The sequence below is a fragment of the Electrona antarctica genome, assembly GCF_951216825.1.
Source record: "Electrona antarctica genome assembly, chromosome: 6".
NCBI classification, from domain to species: domain Eukaryota; kingdom Metazoa; phylum Chordata; class Actinopteri; order Myctophiformes; family Myctophidae; genus Electrona; species Electrona antarctica.
In genome coordinates, this window is record NC_136811.1 from 5,802,508 (window position 1) to 5,823,129 (window position 20,622).

General features: G+C 46.2%; 1 protein-coding gene across 1 annotated transcript in view; it reads left to right on the top strand.

The window, feature by feature from the left end:
- Nucleotides 1–708: 708 nt before the first annotated feature.
- Nucleotides 709–20,622, top strand: part of LOC306924415 (uncharacterized protein) — a gene marked incomplete at its 3' end in the record, with an annotated part of 33,559 nt that continues 13,645 nt past the window's right edge. Inside the window, exon 1 of the mRNA XM_079502909.1 lies at nucleotides 709–899. The remainder of the gene's footprint in view (nucleotides 900–20,622) is intronic.

Sequence of the window (20,622 nt, forward strand, 5' to 3'; positions counted from 1 at the left end):
TAATAATGTTTTAACAGTTACTATTAATAATTGCAGACAGTAGTCTCACACGATTCTCACAACAACATCATAAATGTGATATATTGATTCTGTTTCGCTCCCTAGAAACAATAGAATGCACTCTGCAGAAATCTATTATTGTACAGTATAGGGTACAGTGTCTCGCACGCACGCACACGCACACGCACACACACACTTTATCAATGTATAGGCTATTCAACAAAAAAATAGATCTGTACAGCAGGCTGTACTTAAATATTTGAAAAAATATTTAAAAAATATTTGAACTTTGGGGATTTGGATTTAACACAAATATTCTTTTCTAGGGGGGGGGGGGGGGGGGGGGGTCCAGATGGGGGTCCACCACGGCCTGTGTGTGTGTGTGTGTGTGTGTGTGTGTGTGTGTGTGTGTGTGTGTGTGTGTGTGTGTGTGTGTGTGTGTGTGTGTGTGTGTGTGTGTGTGTAGCCTACTGTACAGTGTGTATACACACACACACACACACACACACGCACGCACACACACACACACACACACACACACACACACACACACACACTCTCTCTCTCTCTCTCTCCCTCTCCACTTTTTTGTTCCCTCCCTCCCTCCCACCGCTGACACACAAACAACCGTCCATAATTAGTCTGTCTGCTGGTCGCTGTGGGATCTGCTAGTGCTCCGTGACTCTCTCTCCCTCTCTCCCCCTCTCTCTCTCTCTCTCTCTCCTCAGTCAGTAGCGTGTGTGTGTGTGTATATGTGTGAGTGTGTGCGTGCGTGCGTGTCGGTACCGGCGGGGCAGCAGGCTGCAGCTATAGTAGCTCCACTCCACCACGCCATCCCCGGAGCGGAGCCCAGCCCCGACCCGACCGAGGGAACCTGTGTTGCCGAACAAACAAGTCAGGTGAGACCGAGGTCTGGTCCGCGGCCTGGCCCTACTGTGCTGTGCTGTGCTAAGGCTGGCTGGCTGGCTGGCTGGCTGGGGCTGGCGGCTATATGGATATGGATGTATGGATGGATGGTTGGTTGGTTGGTTGGTAGGGGGTCCGGGGACCACCGGTCACTGGCTGGCATGGGGTTCTTCTGGTTCCGCTTGTTAAGAGTACACATTAACCGGCATTCTTAAAAAAACCCGTTAAAAAACCGTTATTTGTTCGAAATCCATTGTATAATTATGATGACGACCCGGGACTGTGTGTGACTGTCTTGTGTTCTAAATTCGGTTCCGTACGTAAACCGTTTTTTTGGGGGGGTGGGGGGGGGGTTCTACTATGAGTACAGTATTGGGACTTTATTATTATTATTATTATTATTATTATTCTTATAACGGTACAGGACTTATTTATACGCGCGGGTTAAATAGTTATTTATAGAAGGAAGCGGAGAGAGAGAGAAGGGGGGAGAAACAAAAACGTGTTTAAAATATTCTTTTAAATGATGGCATGCCGAATGCATAATGCATGCTCACTGTGCATTCATAAACGACCCTATTGTTTCCGCCTAGCTGTGATCGAGTGACTATACTGACGATTATAAAACACCTAAAAAAAATGATGATGATGGTGATCAGCTTTATTGTTTTAATAGGGATGATTATAAACCGTTAATTACTACTAATGCGTTACGACAGCGTACGTGGTGTCGCTTGCCGACAAAAAAAAAATCCCCCACGCCGCCGTCACATCTTTTCGGCAAGCGACAAAAAAAATTATGTCAAGTAGTAGCCGAGCCGAGGTAGTGTTTTGCGAGGATCCGGGGGGCTGCTATAGCTGTGTGTGTGTATGTGTGTCTGTGTGTGTGCGGGGCGCGTGCGTGCGTGCGTGCGCGTGTGTGTACTCCACTATAACCTGCCTGCTTGCCTTCCTGCGTGCGCGCGCGTGTTCGTGTGGGACTGGGTGCGTGCGTGGCGTGCGTGCGCGCGCGCGCGTTGCATGCAGATGTCACACGCTAGAAGTGAATGGTATAAATTCATCATCAGCCATTTAACGGCGAGGAGAGAGAGAGAGAGAGAGGAGACTTGTTTTTCTGTGAATGCAAATGGCCTCCAACCGCTGGAAGGAACAAGAGGAGCAGATCAGGCTTATGAAAGCCCAGGTTCTGGTGCTGTTTCTGGGGGGGCTTTTCTGACACGCGCTGTGCGCGCGCGTGTGTGTGATGTGTGTTGGACTGTATACTGTACTGTACTGGCCCGGACCCCTCTTCTATCTATCTATGATCAAACGAGGATGATACAAAAAAAACCAAAAAAAAAACCAGGGGGGCTTAAATTACAAACATTTCCACCCTGCACGCACGAAACAAACCGCACGTTTGATGTGATCCCCCCACGAGTCATGCTATTCTCATTTGCTGTACACAAAGACAAATTGATTTCCCCCCCCCCCCTCCACTTTTTTTTCCTTCCCCTTCTTCAGCTGTACGTGTGAGGCCTTTTACAGCTCAGAATGAGTTCATGAACTTGAACTGTTCATTTTCATGTTCTGTTGTATATGGTTCTGTGCTGTGCTGTGCTGTGCTGTGCTGTACTGTACTGTGCTGTGCTGTACTGTACTGTACTGTACTGTACTGTACTGTACTACAGAAGAAACCTCTTCCCGTTTCTTTCCTATAGAATCACAGCACTAGTCTGTAATAATCTGTATACATACAGCATATATTACATGTATATATTACTTTATATACACAATAGAGCAAACTTTTCATAAATCAGCAGTCTAGGTCTACTGTTATAGTCCTATAAAAACCCATTCTGGGCGGGAACCCCTTTTGGTGTTAGCATCATGTTATGCTTTAGCTATTGAAAAATAGCAGATCTACAAGCTCGTAGGTCTGCTGTTTTTGAAAAAAATCGAAGAAGGACTGACATAGAAACATAGCTTTTTCGGAAAACTGTCAGGATGTAGAAGACATTTTTTTAGAATCTGATCTCAGGTCAAAAATGGGATAAACGTCTAAATGGGTCTGCAGACAGACAGCGACAGTGTTGTAGGCCTTCTACTACTGTAGCTTTGTTTTAGCTTCTACTAGGAGGCTAACCTGATAATAAAGATACAAAGGACCTCCCATGTCACAGACAATGGGAAGTGTGTGTGTGTGTGTGTGTGTGTGTGTGTGTGTGTGTGTGTGTGTGTGTGTGTGTGTGTGTGTGTGTGTGTGTGTGTGTGTGTGTGTGTGTGTGTGTGTGTGTGTGTGTGTGTGTGTGTGTGTGTGTGTGTGTGTGTGTGTGTGGCCTGCAGTGTCATGGGGGGGGGGCTCGACCCCTTGAACCCTGGGCTCCTGGCCTTTGGCCCCCCTGACTGCACGGTTCAAGAGCTCCGTGAGTGAGTGAGCCTCGGAAGTCAAGCTTCCACTTGATCGGCGATTCTCAGCCTTTTGTCCATTTCAAGGACCCCATCCCCTCCCCAATTTGACGTGTGTTATTGCCACCCCAGTCTACACCGTATAAAGTCCTCGGTGTTAAATAATCTAAACTCTGAGAGCGTGTACACATGGAACCAAAAGTGGACCCTTGAGCCATTCGGAACGGGAACCCCTTTTGGTGTTCTTAGCGTTGGTATACTTTTAGCTATTGAAAAATAGCAGATCTACAAGCTCATAGCGCGGCACCGAGTGCCGCGCTACGAGCTTGTAGGTCTGCTATTTTTTGATAGCGAACGGTTTATAACTCGAATCTTTGCTTCTGAGGGGTTCCTGGAACAACATATTTTCAGATGGGGGGGGGGGGGGGTCGGTGGCCGATTACATAATGATTGTCGGGGTCCTTGACATGAAATATTGAGCACCATTGATATAGAAACATGAGGTATTTCAGAAAACTGTCAGGATTTTGAACTTGACATTTTTTTTAATTTCGACGTCAGGCCTAAATGGGTTAAGTGGGTCTCAGCGTTCGAGAAAAGCGTTCGGTGGGTGGGTGGGTGGGTGCACTTTGATGATGCTTAGTTGTGACATAATCTTTCCTCCCTGTCCAGAGTCAGAGGAGAGGAGACGGACGCCTCCATGCTGTGTCTCGGTTATTGTTTGTGACAAATTGTTTGTGCCTCTGTCAATACATTGCACTCCTCAATGGGCTCCTTTTCCGGAGGGCAGACAGCGGGGTAGCAGGTTTGGAGGTGTCGCTATAAGTGTTGCTCTTGACGTACTAGGTGTGCTAAATGGCTGTTATGGTTTTTACGTGTCACCGCGTGTACAGTCTTATTGTATTTTTGTGTGTTGCTGTGTATGTACTGTATGTATACAGTATGTATGTTTGTGGCAGCGGTGGCCGAACGGATTTCGGAGCGGTCTTGATACCGGAAGGTCGCCAGTTCGAATCAGCGGTCCGACACGTTAAAATTACCACCGCTGAAGTGCCCTTGAACAAGGCATTGAACCACTACCATGAAATGTTCTATGAGCAGGGCCTGGCTGGAAACAAGTTCTTGAGCTTAGCCCAGATACCCTGGGTAAATATAGTAATCATTTCATGTATGTATGTATGTATGTACAGTATGTATGTATGTATGTATGTATGTATGTATGTATGTATGTATGTATGTATGTATGTATGTATGTATGTATGTATGTATGTATGCATGCAGCTGGTCCTTGTGTCGGCCAAGACAAACCTCTCCCACGGGTGTCCGGGGCGAACTCGCCAGTTTACCGACTCGCCGAGATTTCGTGCATTTTAGTTTTTACTTCACCTTCATTTAAATTGCATTGAAGAGAGAGAGAGAGAGAGAGAGAGGGAGAGAGGAAGGATAGTTGTTTAGAGTTAACACTTAGAGAAAGTAGGGATGCTAAAAGTTTGAACACCAAAGTACCGAAACAATGTAATTCATTAGTAAACAATATCCTGAAATGTTAAGCCTAATATCATTGGTATTCACATACTCGCCTTTTTATCATCATCGTCATCTAGCTGACCATTTAATTGCACAAAATAATTCGATCACTTTGGGAATGAACTATAACATCTGTGAGTTTGACGTAATACACTGATGAAGACAGCATGGTGTTTGCATAACGATGAAGACATTGATGAAAAATCGTCGCCATTTTGGGTGGGAACCCCTTTTGGTGTTAGCATTATGTTATGCTTTAGCTATTGAAAAATAGCAGATCTACAAGCTCATAGCGCGCCACCGAGTGGCGCGCTATGAACTTGTAGGTCTGCTATTTTTGAAAAATCGACTGACATAGAAACATAGCTTTTTCAGAAAACTGTCAGGATGTAGAAGACAATTTTAGAATCTGATCTCAGGTCAAAATGGGTTTTAAGGGAGACAAAATAAGGTAACCTCGAACCTTGAATCAAACACTGGACATTCCTCAACGCTGCAGTCTGGTGGTCACTGTGGGACCGGACCAGATCTTAGACCGTGGTTCTGCCTACGGTTTCTTCCCGTTTATAGGGGCGTTTTTTTTTTTTTCTTCCTGGGATTCGATCGTAATTCCGACGGCACACGACGAGGGTTTCGAACGACAGTTTCGCTCACCAAAACATGTACCCAGGGGGCAAACCACCCTTTTTTTTAGGAAACCTGCATTTGTCATAACATACAAAGTTGTCCACCAGAAATAATATCTATGACCCCACAGGATCACAACCTATATGGACAACCCGGTCGATGTTTGTGTTTTGTGTTCATATTCATATCATTGATCAACCTGAGAAGTTTCGTGGAAATATCTCTCAGTTTAACATTTTGCCCTACTCACCCCCCATTATAACTAATAGGGGCTAATATTGGGGCGGCCATATTGGACTTTCGCCCAAAAATTGACCGGGTTGTCCATATAGGTTGTGATCCTACTGGGTCATAGATATTATTTCTGGTGGACAACTTTGTATTGTTATGACAAATGCAGGTCAACCCCCTTTGCCCCCTGGGTAATGTGAAGTATTTTGGTTTAAATGGGCTCTTTACTCCTTACTTTTACTCCCTATTAGTTTTTGTTTAGGTAGTTGTGCTGTTAACCCATTTTGACCTGGGAACGATTCTAATGTCTTCTAAATCCTGACAGTTTTCTGAAAAACCCCATGTTTCTCAAAACATTTTCATGTCAACGACCCCCAAGATTATCTGTAATTGGCCGCCGACCCCCATCTGAAAATATGTTGTTCCAGGCAGGGACCCCCCCCCCCCCCCCCCCCCAGAAGCAAAGATTTTAGTTCAAAACTTTGGCTCTGAAAGAATATATATTCAAAGATTTGCGCCACATTTTCATGATTTTTCAAAAATAGCATACCTACAAGCTCGTAGCGCGGCACTCGGTGCCGCGCTATGAGCTTGTAGATCTGCTATATGTTTCAACAGCTAAAGTACAACATGATGCTCAAAACACCAAAAGGGGTTCCCGCCTTTTAAAAATAACCATAAAAACCGTCATGAAAACATATTGGGATAATATCGTGTATCATGATACTGCTTGAAAAATATCAATAATGATATTATATTTTTCCATATCGTCCACCCCTAAAGTCTGATACTGTTGTACTGTGGGAGCTGACCAGTACAACCACAGTCTGATACTGTTGTATTGAGAGCTGACCGGTACAACCACAGTCTGATACTGTTGTACTGGGAGCTGACCAGTACAACCACAGTCTGATACTGTTGTACTGTGGGAGCTGACCAGTACAACCACAGTCTGATACTGTTGTATTGAGAGCTGACCGGTACAACCACAGTCTGATATGTTGTACTGTGGGAGCTGACCAGTACAACCACAGTCTGATATGTTGTACTGTGGGAGCTGACCAGTACAACCACAGTCTGATACTGTTGTACTGTGGGAGCTGACCAGTACAACCACAGTCTGATACTGTTGTATTGAGAGCTGACCGGTACAACCACAGCCTGATACTGTTGTACTGTGGGAGCTGACCGGTACAACCACAGTCTGATACTGTTGTACTGGGAGCTGACCAGTACAACCACAGTCTGATACTGTTGTACTGGGAGCTGACCGGTACAACCACAGTCTGATACTGTTGTACTGGGAGCTGACCAGTACAACCACAGTCTGATACTGTTGTACTGTGGGAGCTGACCGGTACAACCACAGTCTGATACTGTTGTATTGAGAGCTGACCGGTACAACCACAGTCTGATACTGTTGTACTGGGAGCTGACCAGTACAACCACAGTCTGATACTGTTGTACTGGGAGCTGACCAGTACAACCACAGTCTGATACTGTTGTACTGTGGGAGCTGACCGGTACAACCACAGTCTGATTCTGTTGTACTGGGAGCTGACCAGTACAACCACAGTCTGATACTGTTGTACTGTGGGAGCTGACCAGTACAACCACAGTCTGATACTGTTGTACTGGGAGCTGACCAGTACAACCACAGTCTGATACTGTTGTACTGTGGGAGCTGACCAGTACAACCACAGTCTGATACTGTTGTACTGGGCTGACCGGTACAACCACAGTCTGATACTGTTGTACTGTGGGAGCTGACCAGTACAACCACAGTCTGATACTGTTGTACTGGGAGCTGACCAGTACAACCACAGTCTGATACTGTTGTACTGGGAGCTGACCAGTACAACCACAGTCTGATACTGTTGTACTGGGAGCTGACCAGTACAACCACAGTCTGATACTGTTGTACTGGGAGCTGACCAGTACAACCACAGCCTGATACTGTTGTACTGTGGGAGCTGACCGGTACAACCACAGTCTGATACTGTTGTTGGTCACTGGGAGCTGACCAGTACAACCACAGTCTGATACTGTTGTTGGTCACTGGGAGCTGACCACCAGTCCGGTACAGTCTTATAAATATGTTGGTCAGTGGGAGCTGACCGGTGCAACCACAGCCTTCCACTGGCGGCGGTGACCACTGGATGAACTGGGGCAGCACACTTATCGGCGTAATCCTCTTGGTCCCCCTGTGGAACATAAGGCTGTGACTATATCTGCCTCCATCTGCTCCTGCCGTGTGACTGTCTCCGCGCAGCATGCTGCGCCTCCATCGCCCCCCCATGTGAGGTCTGCCATCTCCAGGTCTGAGGTCACAGTTTCTTCTCTGTGTTGTTGTACCCCCCTCCCCCCCCTGGTTTCCTCCTCCCAGGTGGTGGGGGATGCGGGCGGGGGGTTCCGTCTCAACGCATCAACGCGACTACAATGATTCAGACTTTCCCTCGATATAGATATTGGTCGATGAAGATGATAATAATAATAATAATAATAATAATAATACAACTTTATTTGTATAGCTCAAAGTGCTTTACAGAGCAATGGACAAAGAAAGAAAAGAAAAGCAAGGCATAAAACGTTAAAAATAATAGCAGTAATGCAATACCGTGAGCACATGAATAATTTAATAATTTTATAGAAGTATAGAAGTGGGTCTTGAGCTGTGCTTTAAAAATGTCTACAGAGGCTGCCTGTCGAAGGTACAGTGGGAGTTTGATGATGGCCTGATCCTGATTGGTTGATTACCCCCCCCCCCCCCCCCCCGCCTGTGTCAGAACGTACAAATCTGTCTTTCTTTAATGTAATTTCGTCCAATAATTATAAAAATATATTATAATATATTTTTCTTTCCTTTTTTTTCTTTTACTCACATGTTAGACACACACTAGCCTCCACACGGATCCGACACGCACGCGGCCGCACGCACGCTTAAAATAGTCCCTTTTCTCCTCAAAATGAGACAAACTACGATCCTTTGAGACCTTATAAAAGTCTAAAGTTTGACCACGCTATAAGAAAGTGAAACCGCCGTGCGTCGATGCATAGCCTGGAATGAGAATTTGTCTCAAATATGGGCGGCTATCACTCCCGGGGCGGGGCGTGGGCGGAAGTGACCCGTCTTGAAAGCTTATAGCGCGGATTTCTTTGGCACTGGGCCCACGTTGTGGCTTATAGGAGAGGCGCAGATTGTGTAAATTGTTTCATTGTTACAGATTAATCTTTACATTGTTGTTGCTCGTCGGTAGATGTTATTGGTAAATGGGCAGATGCTCATCGTTAGATTAATTAGTACATATATTGTCCAGTTTGAAATTAACCCATTTTGACCTGAGATCGGATTCTAAAAATGTCTTCTACATCCTGACAGTTTTCTGAAAAAGCTATGTTTCTATGTCAGTCGTTCTTCGATTTTTTTCAAAAATAGCAGACCTACAAGCTCGTAGCGTGCCACTCGGTGGCGCGCTATGAGCTTGTAGATCTGCTATTTTTCAATAGCTAAAGCATAACATAATGCTTACACCAAAAGGGGTTCCCGCCCAAAATGGGTTAATTAATTTGTTAATTAGATGTATTGTTAAAACAAGTATATATACATGCAGAAGCACGTACGTGTATAATATTAATCTGGACATAATCTGGATAATTATGAGACCAATACTTCATCACCTCCAACAGGGCCGCGGTTCGATACCTCTGCGGCGCCAAATGCGAGATTAGTCGCGGTCGCCGCCGCACATGCATATTTCATTTATTTTTATTTTTATTTTATTTTATTGTTTTGAGGGCTGTACACAGTGCTCCGAGCGACCTACCTGGAGCCCTATAGGCCGGGGAACTGTTCCACCTGCCCCTCTCGGGCCTCGGGGCGGCCCTGACTAGGGATGCTCCGATCGGGTTTTTTTGGGGACCGATACCGATTGTTTTTCTCATGATCGATAGGTCCGATACCGATGCTGATCTTGTGAAATGTGAAATTTTAATATTTCCAAAATGATTATAATGTCAAAAACCCACGTCAAAACTGTTCCTGTGTGTGTGTGTGTGGGGAGGAAGGGGAGAATGTTTAGGCCTGTCACAAAAAAGCAAAATTATGTTATATTATATACTGTATCTGATTTATACATACATATACATACATTTATACCACTTAAATGGTGTAAAAGATCAGTTTCTCCAGATAGGGTAAATTGCCGATCACAGATAGGGTAAATGCCGATTAACGATCAGGCATTTACGGAGTATCTCTACTCTAGCCCCTGACCCCCCAAAACAACTTTTTTTTAATAAATTTCTCACCCTGTGAAGCCTTTTAATTCTTGGATTTGTTTTCATTAGCAGTCAATTAAGAAAACAACAGACACAAATAAATGCTTGATGAATTGGTGTTAATAATAGGAGGCCATGGTCCAAAAAAAAAAAAGACCACCACTATTGTCAGAAGAATCCATTTATAAACTCCCACACAACTCTCACACAGTGTATATACATGTGTATATATAATCCAAGTGGCTGGCTGGTGGCGTCCAATAATATTATGCACACGGTATTTCCAAAACGCAGCATTTTCTTTTGCTCAAACAGCGTCACGCATGATCGAGGAGGAGCACACCTTTGCGAGAGTGTGTGCGTGCGTGCGTGCGTGCGGGCGTGCGTGCGTGCGTGCGCGCGCGCGTGTGTGTGTGTGTGTGTGTGACTGACTTCAGCTGGTTTTGTAACCCAGGGCACGCCCCAGGCACGTCAAATATTGTCTTCGTTTTTGCATTCTTCATTCAGCAACAAAGGCATGATGTGACAACAAATAAATAAAAATAAAAACATTTTTAGAAGAAGGCCGATGCACACCTCGAAGGTTAGTGACGGCCATGAGGGTCCCAAATGTTCAGAAGTGGTGTAAACCACTCCAACAACTGGCTTTGTACCCGTGTCTGTTCGTACCAGCATTTTTTTACCCGTGTCTGTTCGTACCAAAAAAAATGAGCATGGTTGCTATGGTCACCCAGTTCACACGGGTGTGATTTCATTACGTCAGACATTACGTCAGACCACAGCTGATCAGTCTATATAAGACCTTACACCACTCAGTTCACACGGGTGTGATTTTTTTATATCAAATCACAAAGAAAGACAAAGATGATGTATAGACCGAAACATCAATTTAACCCATTTAGACCTGAGGAAGATTTCTACAAATGCCTTCTAAATTCTGACAGTTTTCTGAAAAACCCCATGTTTCTGTGTCAGTGGTTCTCAAACGATTTCATGTCAAGGACCCCCAGAATTGTATGTAATTGGCCCGCCGACCCCCCCATCTGAAAAGATGCGGGGATGCTCTGAAAGAATATAACCTATTCAAAGAGTTGCGCCACGTTTTCACGATTTAAAAAAAAATAGCAGATCTACAAGCTCATAGCGCGGCACCGAGTGCCGCGCTATGAGCTTGTAGGTCTGCTATTTGTCAATATCTAAAGCATGACATAATGCTTTAAAACACCAACAGGGGTTCCCGTCCAGAATATAGGTTAACCCATTTTGGGCGGGAACCCCTTTTGGTGTTGAAAAATAGCAGATGGCGCGCTACGAGCTTGTAGGTCTGCTATTTTTGAAACATCGAAGAACGACTGACATGGAAACATAGCTTTTTCAGAAAACTGTCAGGATGTAGAAGACATTTTTAGAATCTGATCTTAGGTCAGAATGGGTTAATAAAGTCCATCCTTTTTACAAGACAGTGTGCGGGAACCTTTTGTTTGATTCGATATCACAGCCCCGTTCACACCAGCCGTGCCACGAGGCTGGCTGGCACCTTGCACTGCGTGAAAAGAGGAGTTAACGGGCAATTATGGGCACTGTATTTTGCCCGTAAACCTCAAGTTTAGCAGCGTATACAGTTAATATACGGTAATATACAGGTGTGATGGTACAATTCGGGAGTTTACCGGAGTTTGTTGGAAAGTTTAACGGGAGTTTCCTGTAATACAGGGGTTCCCAAACTTTTTTGGACCAGGTACCCCTTTTGGGGTAGACATTTTTCCAGGTACCCCCTCATCTGAAGCAGAAACCTTTCAAGTGTCCTGAGTCTTTTTGTTGTTTCTGCAGCATGCGTCCTGCTGTTACTGTTTTGGGTTGACTGATTTTTTTAGTAATCATGTCAGCTATTGGCCCAAAGCAAACATGGGAGAAACACAATGAACAACACAAAAAATATGTTTATTGCGCAACTTGGCAGAAATGACCACGTAGATAAACATAATTTTAATGTTAAAACAAGTTAAAAAAAATATATATGTTTTTTTTCTGGGAATTATTTTGGGTACCCCCTGGCTATGCGTCTCGTACCCCTAGGGGTCCGCGGACCACACTTTGGGAACCGCTGCTGTAATATACACATCCATATTCCATGCTTTTTGCGCAGTGTTGTGAGTGAGCAGCGAGTTGCATTGCAAAGCAGTGGTTCTCAACCAGTGGTCCGGGGACCACCAGTGGTCCTTGAGGGTGGATCCAGGTGGTCCCCACAATGACGGAGAGTCGGTAACCAAATGGACCCTTATAGATCTTTAACCCATTTTGACCTGAGAAAAGATTCTACAAATACCTTCTAAATCCTGACAGTTTTCTGAAAAACCCCTGTTTCTATGTCAGTGGTTCTCAAGCATTTTCATGTCAAGTACCCTCAAAAATATATGTATTTGGCCGCCGACCCCCATCTGAAAATATGTTGTTCCAGGGACCCCCCCCCAGAAGCAAAGATTTGACTTAAAACGTTTGCTCTGAAAGAATATATATTCAAAGATTTGCACCACATTTTCAAGACTTTTCAAAAATAGCAGACCTACAAGCTCGTAGCGCGCCACTCGGTGCCGCGCTATGAGCTTGTAGATTTTTCAACAGCTAAAGTGACATCATGACCAGTGACAAAATCATTAGGCAGATATTTTTTTAAACAAAATTTGTTTTTAAATATATTTAGATTTGTATTATCGTGAGAACGATGGCTTCAACCTTTGCATTGCAACTTTTCAGGAAAAGAAAGCCTGCCGTTTCTATTAGCTTGGATTCACCATCGATGATGTCACTGGTGGACGGGTTTCTGAACTGCCCACAGCCTTCCTATGAGACACAGACTGAGTAGGAAAAAATGGTGGTATTTTATCATGAACATTAGTTAGGACCAATTATAGGAAGAGAAGTTGAAAAGTGGTGAAGTGGTCCTTTAAAACACCAAAAGGGGTTCCCGCCCAAAATGGGTTAACTCTTGAGAGCGTCAAATGAATCCAAATGGACCGTTTGGCGGGTCCATTCGGTTTTTATTTTACGTTCTCAAGAGAGTTACGTTATTGTAATTATTATAACATCTGCACTACTTTAATTTAAAAGAAGTCTTACGCAATTAGAACATGTAGAAGAATTGTTGTTTTGATCAACGTTTGCCGTGTTATCTCTCCTATACGGTACCAGCGTCAATACATAGGGCGGCTGTGGCTCAGGAGGTAGAGCAGGTCGTCCAATGATCCCTGGGTCGGCGGTTCGAATCCCGGCTCCTCCTCCTGTCCACATGTCGAAGTGTCCTTGGGCAAGACACTGAACCCCACCTTGCCTCCAATGAGTCGGTCGGTGTGAGCTCGCCACCAATTGGTGTGTGAATGTGGGAAGTGAGGACGCTGGCGTCGACTGTTCGCCGCTTCACCTCCCAATGTATGAATGAATGAACCATTGTAAAGCGCTTTGAGCACTCGGAAAAGCGCTATAAAAATGCAATTCATTACATGGCATGGAATTGTGGATATCCTATATCCAACGATAAGAAAATATTTGGTGTTTGGGTCTGAGAGGCTAAATGTCATCAAATGGTGGTCCGTGGCTCAAATGCAGAATAAATAATGGACGTCTCAAGTTTGACTCAAAAGTGCACTATACATGGCCTGGGCCATGGCTCAGTGGTCCAGGCACCTTGGCTGGTAATCCAGTCTGGCAGTGTGCCGCGGGTTCGACTCCCGATCCCGACGGCCTTCACTGCATGTCTTCCCCCCATCTCTCTCTCCCCATTTCCTGTCAGCCTACTGTCTGTTAACCTGACTCCGCCAGATGGGGCAGCAGAGAGTACACTGGGTTCCCCCTCCTGCTCCCATCTGGGAACTCTCAGGCAGACTTGATGCCCGGCCACAAAACGGCCTGGCCAATCAGCAGCAGCTAGAGGCGGGATAGCTGCTGCTGATTTGGCCAGTGTACTCTCTGCTGCCCCATCTGGCGGAGTCAGGTTAACTGTCTGTCCCTCCATACAAAATATAAAATAAAGGCAAAAGCCACAAAAAAAAAACATTAAAAAAAAAGTATACTATAGCGTCCAACCAGTCATAACCCATGTTATTGTTCCCCAGTTCTCCACCCATCAGGGAGAAATGCTATTCTGTAACTTGCACCGCATTACTTAACACCAGGAAATAAATCACACCCGTGTGAACTGAGTGGTGTAAGGTTTTATATAGCATGATCAGCTGTGGTCTGACGTAATGTCTGACGTTAAAGATCTTTGGCTAGGTAGACTCGTCTTCTGATGTGATGATTTGTGACCATGAAGTTGATTCAGCTGGAGTTTTTGTCCGATGTGAGGTATTATATAAGGTAAGGTATTATATAGCCTGATCAGCTCTGATCTGACGTAATGAAATCACACCTGGATGTGATTTCACAACTGGCTTTTTTTGTGCAGAGAAAATGAGCATGGTTGCTACGGTCATCCAGTTCACCCGGGTGTGATTTAATTACGTCAGAAATTATTTTGAACATAGCAACCATGCTCATTTTTTTCTGCACACAAAAGCCAGTTGTAGGAGTGGTTTACACCACTCAAAAATATTTATTAGGATTGTATAGCTCACTTTAGTGTCATTTTGGGTTTCACAGTGGACTAGCTCACACACATGGGCAACAAAAATAATTCAGGATTTAAATTAAAATATAGCAAAATTAGCCGATCTACAAGCTCTACAAGATCGGCTATTTTTGCTACGACAGTAATATGCAATGTGGCCCCCCTGGAGTGAGAGTGGAACTATAGTGGCCCTCTGGAGTGAGTGTGGAACTATAGTGGCCCTCTGGAGTGAGTGTGGAAATATAGTGGCCCTCTGGAGTGAGTGTGGAACTATAGTGGCCCTCTGGAGTAAGTGTGGAACTATAGTGGCCCTCTGGAGTGAGTGTGGAACTATAGTGGCCCTCTGGAGTGAGTGTGGAACTATAGAGGCCCTCTCCATCCTCAAAGTTGCCCACCCCTGGACTGTCGGGCGCTGTCTTTTCCTGGTGTTTCGCCACCGGTCCACTTGGTTTTGAGGTTAGGTTTAGGCATAGTTTCTGTGAGGTTAGCGTTGGGGCATGGTGTTGATGTAGGCATAGGGTTAGGTTAACAGGCGAAAGGGCCTTTCTGTGTGGAGTTTGCATGTTCTCCCTGTGTCCCCTAGGGTACGTACCCTCACATGTTCTCCCCGTGTCCCCTAGGGTACGTACCCTCACATGTTCTCCCCGTGTCCCCTGGGTATAGACTCACATGTTCTCCCTGTGTCCCCTGGGTATAGACTCACATGTTCTCCCCGTGTCCCCTGGGTATAGGTATCCTCACATGTTCTCCCCGTGTCCCCTAGGGTAGGTACCCTCACAAAAAACATGCAGTAATCCTGGTCTCTAAACTGCCTCCCCCTGGCCACCCGGGGCGCCTGATGGAGGGGGAAGGAACTGGTTGGAATAACGTGTTCCTTCCACGCGCTACGTCCAATCAGGGAAAACTCCCCCCTGTCAGGTGTAAAGGAGCAACTTGGACACTCATGCATGAAGGAAGCATGAGTTCAAGTCCGTTGCTCTCCCCAGGTTGGCGGAGGGTGTGTAGAGCCCAGGATCACGTTAGATAATTGACACAGGGGTGAAAAATGGGTTACAAAATCGTGGGATAAAAAAAAAAAAAACCTTTACTTCAGTGTGTCCGTTTTTCAATACTTTACACCGGTGGTTTTCAACCCCTTTCATATCAAGGTCCATTATTTTTTCGGCATTCGAGCCACGAAGCACCATTTGATGAGGTTTCTTTAAAAAAAAAAAGGCCTCTGTTGATGAACTCGCCCCACATTTGCATACTGGCGTCTGGGGCCTGACATTGGTGCCCCACATTTAAGGTTAAACGCGAAGACTCTAGGGCAGTGGTTCCAGGGTTCAAGGTTTATTTATTTTCGTCTCCCCCCGAAGGAGAAATTTGTCTTGGACCCCAAGGACCCGCCCTGCAGCATACAGATACAATGCAATAGAATACAATAGAATACAATGCAAAAGGCAAGGCAAGGCATGGCATGGCAGGACAGGACAGGACAGGACAGGACAGGACAGGACAGGACAGGACAGGACAGGACAGGACAGGACAGGACAGGACAGGACAGGACAGGACAGGACAGGACAGGACAGGACAGGACAGGACAGGACAGGACAGGACAGGACAGGACAGGACAGGACAGGACAGGACAGGACAGGACAGGACAGGACAGGACAGGACAGGACAGGACAGGACAGGACAGGACAGGACAGGACAGGACAGGACAGGACAGGACAGGACAGGACAGGACAGGACAGGACAGGACAGGACAGGACAGGACAGGACAGGACAGGACAGGACAGGACAGGACAGGACAGGACAGGACAGGACAGGACAGGACAGGACAGGACAGGACAGGACAGGACAGGACAGGACAGGACAGGACAGGACAGGACAGGACAGGACAGGACAGGACAGGACAGGACAGGACAGGACAGGACAGGACAGGACAGGACAGGACAGGACAGGACAGGACAGGACAGGACAGGACAGGACAGGACAGGACAGGACAGGACAGGACAGGACAGGACAGGACAGGACAGGACAGGACAGGACAGGACAGGACAGGACAGGACAGGACAGGACAGGACAGGACAGGACAGGACAGGACAGGACAGGACAGGACAGGACAGGACAGGACAGGACAGGACAGGACAGGACAGGACAGGACAGGACAGGACAGGACAGGACAGGACAGGACAGGACAGGACAGGACAGGACAGGACAGGACAGGACAGGACAGGACAGGACAGGACAGGACAGGACAGGACAGGACAGGACAGGACAGGACAGGACAGGACAGGACAGGACAGGACAGGACAGGACAGGACAGGACAGGACAGGACAGGACAGGACAGGACAGGACAGGACAGGACAGGACAGGACAGGACAGGACAGGACAGGACAGGACAGGACAGGACAGGACAGGACAGGACAGGACAGGACAGGACAGGACAGGACAGGACAGGACAGGACAGGACAGGACAGGACAGGACAGGACAGGACAGGACAGGACAGGACAGGACAGGACAGGACAGGACAGGACAGGACAAGACAAGACAAGACAAGACAAGACAAGACAAGACAAGACAAGACAAGACAAGACAAGACAAGACAAGACAAGACAAGACAAGACAAGACAAGACAAGACAAGACAAGACAAGACAAGACAAGACAAGACAAGACAAGACAAGACAAGACAAGACAAGACAAGACAAGACAAGACAAGACAAGACAAGACAAGACAAGACAAGACAAGACAAGACAAGACAAGACAAGACAAGACAAGACAGTGACTCGTACAACATTTACCACACACACCAACATACCGAGTGCAAAAAGGAAACTTCGACTCATAACCTTGAGGGCGTTCCAGGGGGTCCCCAGCTAATTGATAGTTTGGAACCAAATGGACCCTTATGGGTCTGTAACTCTGAGAGTGTACACTCTCAGAGTTAAATTAAGATTGATTTTACAATATAAATTGGGGGTCCAGAGATAGAAATTCCATTAAATAGGGGACCGTAGTAGCCTAATTCAGTTCAAACTGGGGGTCCTTGAAATTAAACGGGTTGAGAATCACTACTAGAGCTGTAAATAATCTTCTCTCATGGGGGGGGGAGTCCCTGGCGTATATCTTCTAATGGGGGTCCATGGGCTAATGAGTGTCAATTTGGGGGTCCTTGACATGAAAAAGGTTTAGGAACAACTGGACTAGGGGGTGGTACTTGTTGTCATCCCCTGATGACCCCAATGATGTCCCAAATGAGAGACTCACTGTTGAAGATTCTTGGAATCGTCTGCCATATGATATTTCTAACATAAAACGTTGGCGTACTCAACATGCCCAGGTTCACATTCTGGCAAGTGGACTATATTGCAGTGTGTGCTACTGTGTAGTTCTCTGATGGTCATACAGTATTTGCTATGCAAATAAATGTGTGTTTAAAAAAGAAATCATATTGTGAACCCAGTATCGTGATTCGAATCGTATCGCGAGTTGCGTGAATCGTTATTTTTGCCTCTGCAGGCACCGCCTCCTTTATGTGTATAGAAACTTTGTTTTGCTCCTCCTCTTTATTAGTCCACCTCCACACAGAAACACCCGGGGCTTCTGTGTTTATTCCTGCTAACAACAACACTACATCTGAGAATCTGTCTTGAGAAGTTACTTTACTACTTGTCTGTCTGTCTGTCTGTCTGTCTGTCTGTCTGTCTGTCTGTCTGTCTGTCTGTCTGTCTGTCTGTCTGTCTGTCTGTCTGTCTGTCTGGCTGTCTGTCTGTCTGTCTGTCTGTCTGTCTGGCTGTCTGGCTGGCTGTCTGTCTGTCTGTCTGGCTGTCTGGCTGTCTGTCTGTCTGGCTGGCTGGCTGTCTGGCAGACAGACGTCTGTCTGTCTGGCTGTCTGGCTGGCTGGCTGTCTGTCTGTCTGGCTGGCTGTCTGTCTGTCTGGCTGGCTGTCTGGCTGGCTGTCTGTCTGGCTGGCTGGCTGTCTGTCTGTCTTGCTGGCTGGCTGGCTGGCTGGCTGGCTGTCTCTGTCTTCTTGCAGTGCTGAAGAAGTTCTCTTCTCTCAAGAACAGATTCTGACGAAACAAACAGCAGAGGGCGCTGTTTTTCCTTTTTTTGGCCGATGGGTTCCCAGATTGCTGTAGGCCTACCAGTGACTGCACAGCAGTTAACTTCATAGTGACTTAACTGTTCCCTTTTCCAAATAGCATCTATCAATATAGAGATCATACCTGCAAGTGCGTGCGTGCGTGCGTGCGTGCGTGCGTGCGTGCGTGCGTGTGCGTGTGCGTGTGCGTGTGCGTGTGCACACATATGTTCATTGGTTTAATTGATTATAAGCTTGTAGATCAGCTATTTTCGGGGCGCAACCCAGCACTCTTTATCTAGGCAGACTTGATGCCCGGCCACAAAACGGCCTGGCCAATCAGCAGCAGCTTCTAGCAGCAGCTTCTAGCTTCTAGCTGCTGCTGATTGGCCAGGCCGTTTTGTGGCCGGGCATCAAGTCTGCCTGAGAGTTCCCAGATGGGAGCAGGAGGGGGGAACCCAGTGTACTCTCTGCTGCCCCATCTGGCGGAGTCAGGTTAGGTGTAACGACATGGATTTCGAAACAAATTTGTTCAACGCAAAAATGTTACGTTCCAAGTTCAGGAGACTTCATGGGGAAAAAAGCAATTCTCCTGAATGCTGCCTTCCTTCCGGTGTTTATATGGCATGGAAAGGAGTGGCCGTTTTGCATTTCTTTCACCATGTAGTAAATGCATGTATATGCACAGAAAAACAAGGCCAAAGTCACTTATAATAAGCAGACATGGCAACACTGATTACCAGAGACGAAATGTTTTTATAATCGTCATGGGAGGGGTTTCTAAGGTTACTAAGGGTTATTTACGCCAGGGGTTCTCAACGTTTTTGGCCGGGGACCCCCGGAAATGCTTTGGCAATGTCTCGGGACCCCCACCCCGCCCCCTCCCGACCCCCAATATAAATTGACTGCTACAATAACCTTAAACCATTTTGGGCGGGAACCCCTTTGGTGTTTTAAGCATTGTTATAATTTAGCTATTGAAAAATAGCAGATCTACAAGCTCATAGCGCGCCACCGAGTGGCGCGCTACGAGCTTGTAGGTCTGCTATTTTTGAAAAATCGTGAAAATAAAATTAAAAAAATTATTTTTTGAAAATAATTTGGGGACCCCCTAAAATATTTTGGCGACCCCCCCGAGGGGTCGCGACCCACGGGTTGAGAACCCCTGATTTACGCGACGTTTGTTTACTTCCTGTGTAGTAGAACGGAAGTAGTTCTACGCATGCGTGACTTATGTCACGGACCCACACGGACACGCGCCACCTAGCGACCTGGCATATATATGCATGCACTTTGTAGCGTTTTCATAAAGTGTGCGTTCTCGTGTAAAGGGTCAATACAAAATGAGAACATTCTCTGGAGAGACCATGTTGAGCATGTTGTTTTACAGACGGGGTAAAAGGGCAGGGGCTGAAGCCCCCTTTGATGTCTATGTGTGCACGTCCCTGATTGGCCTCCATTGTTCTCTAGACCATGTGGGACCTGCTTTAACCCTGTATACACGACCTATTTGACAAAACTCTATTTGAAAACATTAAACGACATAAATCTTGCAACGTAAAATCTCTGGCACAAAATATTTTCAGGTGTCCATATTAATTTGAGGGTGCATGCGTTGGTTAGACATACAGTCCGACAACACCGGCGCTCCCGACATGCGTCGCCAGTTAAAACTAACCCGTGGCAGGTTAACACTCCGAACGCCCAGGACGAAGTTCTTTGTCCTTTCTATTAGTAACGCCCGTCGCCCAGGACGAAGTATTGTCCAAAAGACGAAGTTTGTTGATACGAGAACGGATCGCCTGGCTGTATAGCCCAGGCGCGCCTGCTGGGCTCTCCTCGGTGACGCGCAAGAGTGAGACGTCATCCAAAAACTCCCTCCCCTGTTTAGCTGATGAAAACGAAAATCTTAAAACGTTCATAACTCGCGATCTAAATCATCCCGTCTTTTTCTGAAAAAAGATCCTGTGTTAGACGGCGCTCCGCGGTCCA